Below are 6,667 nucleotides of genomic sequence, written 5' to 3'. Positions count from 1 at the left end.
ACTAATTACAAAAGGTCAACTCTCCAACACCCCCCCTCAAGTTGGTGCATAAATGTCGTTCATGCCCAACTTGAAGAGAGAGTTATAGAACGCTTGACTCGCAACAACTTTAGTTAAGATGTCCGCCAATTGATCCTCTGACTTTACGAACGGGAATTGAATGATATTCCCATCCAACTTCTCTTTAATGAAGTGTCTGTCAACTTCCACATGTTTCATGCAATCATGCTGGATTGGGTTGTGTGAGATATCAATAGCTGCTTTATTATCACTTCTGAGGCCGACTTTGAAGGACACCCGAGCTCAGCGAGTAACCTCCGAAGCCATAATACTTCACATACTCCTTTTTCCATGCCCATGTATTCTACCTCTGCACTTGATAAAGCAACCACTTTCTGTTTCTTACTCCACCAAGTCACTAAATTTCCCCTACAAATGTAAGTATCTAGATGTGGACCGTCGATCAGTAATGTTTCCTGCTCAATCTGCATCGGTATAACCTTCTATCCAGTAATGATCATTCTTGGAAAACATGATGCCTCTACCCGGGCAGGATTTTAGATATCGTAGGATGCATTCAACCTCACCCATATGTGTGTCACTAGGAGAATGCATAAACTGACTAACGACACTTACTGCATATGCAATATTCGGCCTGGTGTGAGATAGAAATATACCTTATTTAGATCGAGCTATTTCTATCCCTAAGAAATATTTCAATCCACCAAGATCTTTCATCTCGAACTCAGTTGCTTGGTAATCTTTTAGCCTTAAGATTTCCTCTTTATCATCACCCGTAACAATCATATCATCCGCATAAATAATAAGTACAATCAATTTACCCATTCAACGTTTCAAGAAAAGTGTATGATTGGAATTGCTCTGCTTGAACCCATACTTCCTCATAGCCCTCCGGAACCTACCAAACCATGCCTGAGGTGATTGTTTCAATCCATACAAGGCTTTATTCCACTTGCACACCACTCCGAGTTGTGAAACTGATGCATAACCACGTGGAATATCCATATACACTTCTTCTTTAAGATTACCATTTAAGAAAGCATTTTTTCACATCAAATTGTTGCAATGGCCAATCCAAGTTAGCCGCCAATAAAAGTAATACTCTTACCATATTAATCTTTGCCACCAGGGCAAATGTTTCTGTATAATCAACACTATACGTCCGAGTGTATCCCTTGGCCACCAATCGTGCTTTGTATCGTTCAATGGACCTATTAGCTTTGTACTTGAGGGTATGCACCCATCGACATCTAATTCTTTTCTTTCCTTGAGGTAACAGAACTAAATCCCGTGTTTGATTTTTCTAAAGTGCATTCATTTCTTCCTCCATTGCCTTGGTCCATCGATCGTCAGATAGTGCCTCATTCAATGAACTAGGTGTGCAATCATTGGATATTTGTAGTACAAATGCTTTGTCGGGTTCCGATAATTTATGTGATGACAGATAGTTGCCAATGGGGTATTTAGAGCCTTTTGTTTCCACTGAATACCAATTGGGTGGCTTTCCCCAGTTGTGCCTGAAAGGTAATTGATAAGTCGGAACATTAGATACATCAACAGGGATCATAGAGCTTACCTCAGGAATATTCTTAAGAGTATGGTCATCTGGTGGTACTATATTTGGAGGCAATGAGGAGTAGTATCAATATAAGTCTCAAGATTGGCAAGTGGAAGCATTGTTGTCATGAGTGAGGATGGCACTACCGTGCCTAACGCTGGTTCCGTGGGCAGTGATGCTGCTTCTGTTGGCTGGGCTGGCAACACAGCCACTGCAGGCTCGGCTGTTGGCTAAGCTAATAGTGGCAGCGGATGATCAGTCGTAGCAGCCATAATCCAAACCTGCTCATCATACAGTGTCTCCCCCTGAAGAGTAGGGTTAGAAAAAAGTCAAAGAGTAATACATCTTGGACTCGGAAAAAATAACATCCATGGTAATATACATCTGACGGGAATGAGGGTGGTAGCAACGGTACCCTTTCTGATGTAATCCATATTTCATAAAAATACAACAGATAGCACACGGGTCAAGTTTCATCCATTGATTTTTATGTAGATGAACAAATGCAACACATCCAACAACTTGTGGTAAGAGCACCAAAATTAACGGTAGAGGGATGAAGTTACCAAAAACTTGTAAAGGTGTAAGAAAATCCAATACTTTGGATGGTATGTGGTTGATAAGTTAAGTGGCTGTCTGAAGAGCAACATCCTAAGAGGAGAGGGAACATGCGCCCCAATCAAAAGTAAACGAGACGTTTCTAAAAGATGGCGTTTTTACGCTTAGCCACCCCATTCTGTTAAGGAGTCTGAGGACAAGTAGTCTCGTGAAGGATTCCGTGATTAGTTAAATAACGTGTAAAATCATTTTAACATATTCACTGCCATTATCAGAACGCAAAATCTAAATTTTAGTAGAAAACTATGTCTGAACCATGGTGTGGAATGTCTTAAAGGCCAAAAACACATCACTTTTCTGCTTAAGAAGGTATAACCATGTCATCTGTGTGCAATCATCTATGAAAGTAACAAACCACCAAATACCAGATGAAGTAGTAATTGGAGATAGTCCCCAAACATCTGAATGAACAAACCAAAAGGACTAACACTTTTATTAGAATTCAACGGATAAGAAACATAGTGACTCTTGGCAAAAATGTAAGTGTCACATTTAAAATCTAAAACCGAACAACCAACAAATAAATCTGGAAACATATGCTATAAATAACTGAAAGATGGATGACCCAAACGATGATGCCATAACCATATCTGACGCCGCTTATGATTAACGGCTCTTTAGGAGAGATTGACCTATTCTGTACTAACATCATCCACAAAATAGAGATACCCCCTCTTAGTACCACAACCAATTATTTTCTTCGTGAGAATATCTTGAATAAGACAAAACTTTGGATACATTAGTACACAACAGTTCAATTGCTCAGTAGCTTGGCCAGGAGACATCAATTTATACTTTACTGAAAGATACAAGTAATGTATGAGGCAAAGAGAGGGTGTGCGTGAGGCGTATAGTACTAGTGCCCATGACTGGTAAGGTGACACCATTAGCGTTAGTAATATTACGTCGAAGTGAAACAGTATCACAAGCTAAATCAGTGGGGTCGTATGTCATATGGTCATTGGCACTAGAGTCAATGATCCAACCAGACTGAGCATTATCATGATTCATATTAAAAGCATAACCATAATTACTTGAGGACTCCGGAAGCATGTTGGAAGAACTCGAAACAAGAAGAGAATCATCCTGAGATATCAAAGATAATCGGGACACAAAGGTGGCAAGATTGGGTTGTTTGTCTTATTCCTGTTGTTTCTGAAGCTTCAATGCTTCCCACCAGTCCGGATAGCCGTGCAACTGAAAACAATTGTCACGGCCATGTTTCTCACTACCATAGTAAGTACAACCACCATGGTCAAGACGGGTGGTTTGGAACGAGGAGGGCGCGGGCCTACGGTAGGCCATGAGGCCGTTTTGGCAGCGAAAAAAGAGCTTTGTTCTGGGCTTGGGGCAGTAGGCTAGGGTTGCAGTCCTGAGCTCGGTGTAAGTGGCTTCTTAGGAGCGCAGGGACGAGGTGGAGCTGCAACTCGTGCTGTAGGTCGAGCCATCATTGTTGTCCCACTTGGCAGCTGTCCTTCAGTATTTATAACAGCATGTCGCATTCCTTCTCGGCGAACATAGGCAAAGGTTTGTTCGATGGAAGGAAGAGGCTCAGTTCGTAGAATATCACTACGATTTTATCAAATATATCATCTAATCCTGCAAGCAAAGTATAAACATGATTCGTTTGAACAATTTTATTATAAATTTCAATATTAGTATCGCACTTCATCGGATTGGGTCGACGATAATCAATCTCATGCCACAATGACTCAAGATCACTATAGTATATCTCCATTGGTTATCCGTCTTGCCTCATGCGAGAGGCCTTGTAGGTAAGATCGTAGACTTGAGATATATCGGAGCCATCATAATATGTGCGAGCAACTGCGTCCTACAATTATTTTGCCATCGGTAGTCGAAGCAAAATACCCAATCAAATTGGGTTCCGTATAATTGATGAGCCAACCTTTCACAATGGCATTCTCCGTACGCCATTTGGTGAAGGCCATATCATTGGTAAGTGGTTGGGGATTACTTCCAAACAAGTAGCCCAACTTGTCTTTTCCAACAACGAACATCTCAACAATTTGAGACCAAACTCCATAATTGGCACCATTGAGTTTGATGCCAATCGAAGCCGTAGAAGAATCATGATGAACAATTTGTGTAACAACTTACGGTAGAGGTGAAGTAGGATTCATGGTAGGGTCAGTTAGGGTAGTAGTGTTTAGTATAGGGGTAGGATCGATTATAATGGGTTGTTTCCATCATGGAGTGGTGGTAGGTTCTCCATTGGATGGCCGAGTTTGCTTGAAGGAACAGGCAAAGCATAAATCCTAGGATCTTTGCTCTGATACCGTCTAGAATTATCAAAGAGGCAGACCAAATGCCAACTTCCAACAACACAGATACTGTCCCCAACTTGGTAATTACCATATGCACGATCTGTCAAGTGTGGGGTATTATCACAAAAGGCCTCCGTGTTAGTTGGAGTGGGGTTAGGATATTTAAACTCTTATTTTCTCATTGATACGGTTGATGTGGGACATTTCAACATGTAGAATTATCAGAGAGACGGGCCAATGGCCCACTTCCAACAACACCAATATTGTCCCCAACTTGGTAATTACTGCATACACAATACGTCAGGTGTGGAGTTTTATCACAAAAGTCCTCGGTGTTAGTTGGAGTGGGGTTAGGATATTTAAACTCTTTTTTCTCATTGATACGGTCAATGTGGGACATTTCAACTTGCCCCTTCATGTGAGACCCAATTAGTGGGTCACATGTGGGAGATCCACACATCGACAACCACATGGAGTCAAGGGGACTCACCTTATATGCAAGGCCAAGGGACCCACCATCATCGCGCGGGGCCACGATGACGCACCCATCACGTGGTAGTATAGTACGGGCCATTTCCCTGGCTTTAATACCATGCTAATTAGGGCTTATCCTGGGGTGTAATTCACTAGTATTATTCTTCTCATCAATGAGAAAAATATATATTGTACAATGATGATTTACAAGGAAAGAAACATCAAATAACTATCCTGATTACAAGGACCCAAACAGGTAACTAAACTAATTGCAAAAAGTCAACTCTCCAACAAATAGTGGCAACCTTTTTTTACTAACAAATTTATAATGATTCATGGGAAAAAGTGGAACATTGTATATCATGTGTGGCGTTTTCTTCTAGTTTGTGTTTTGTTTAATTTTGTCTCCGTCGTGAGATTAGGTTTCAAAAATCTGCCCCAAATGAGTAAATTAGAATTCAACCAAAAAAAATTGAGTAAATTAGAAAAGAAAAAAAAAAGCACCTTCATAATTATAAGGGCTTGTTTGGTACTCTACTTGAATTCAACATTTTAAACTCAAAAACAATTTTCAAGTTTTAGGCCTTAAAAACTCGTTTGGTATGACTATTTTCAAAAATTGAACTCGAGACTAACTCAAAAATGTAGTATATTATCTAAAAACATAAAAAGTGAGTTTTTAAACTTAAACTCACTCTTTTCTTTTCTCTCTCTCCTCCCCTCTCACTCCAAATTCATCTCTCTTTTCTACTTTCTCATCTCTCTTTTTTTGACCTTTTTCGTCTCTCCTCCAATCCGCTATCTTCATTTTCTCGGTTATTTCCGATCCTCTCTCTTCTTTATTTTTCCTTCAATTATCTCTTATTTTCTTTCCTTCTCTCTCCTCTTTCTCTCTCTCCTGCGACCCCCTCTTTTTAGATCTTTTTGTCTAGATTAAGTCGTAAGATTTAAATTTTTTAAATTGCAAACCAATCAAGTTTTTGAATTTTAAATAAAATTGTTTTCAAGAAATGTATCAAAAAATGATAAAAATTTTCAAATAGGATACCAAACAGGCTGTCACATCCTGGCCCAAGTCCACCACATCCTGGGCCCGTTCCACCACCGTAACACGATATTGTCCGCTTTGGACTTACCATCCCCTCACGGTTTTGTTTTTGGGAACTCACGAGCAACTTCCTAGTAGGTCACCCATTCTGGGAGTGCTCTGGCCTCCTTTTGGCTTAACTTCGGAGTTCCTACGGAACTCGAAGCCAGTGAGCTCCCAAAAGGCCTTGTGCTAAGTAAGGATGGGAATATACTAAGGATCACTCCCCTGGACGATGTGGGATGTTACACAGGCCTAAATTTTTTATTGAAAAACACTTCTAACGACTCGATTAAAGTAAAACCCACTCGTGTGCCCACTTGTAAGGACTACAACACAAACTGACGTTTATAGCATTGCCAAAAATGCTATGATAGGATACGATAGCGTTTTAAAAAGCGCTATGTCAGCCCACGCTATAATAGCTCAAGCCCTTTCCATAGCATTTTTGTAAAAACGCTATATTAACACAGTGAAGCTATAATTGATTCATAGTCGTATTGTTATTAGGTTTATTTTCTCACACCTGGAGCTTAATTATTGATTGTATAGGCTTCACGTGTGATTCAACCATTTTTAGAAAATTTGACGAATTTGAACGGTTGAGATCACATCGATGTG

The sequence above is a fragment of the Malus sylvestris genome, chromosome 11, assembly GCF_916048215.2.
Source record: "Malus sylvestris chromosome 11, drMalSylv7.2, whole genome shotgun sequence".
Classification (NCBI taxonomy): domain Eukaryota; kingdom Viridiplantae; phylum Streptophyta; class Magnoliopsida; order Rosales; family Rosaceae; genus Malus; species Malus sylvestris.
This window is presented reverse-complemented; position numbering follows the sequence as displayed.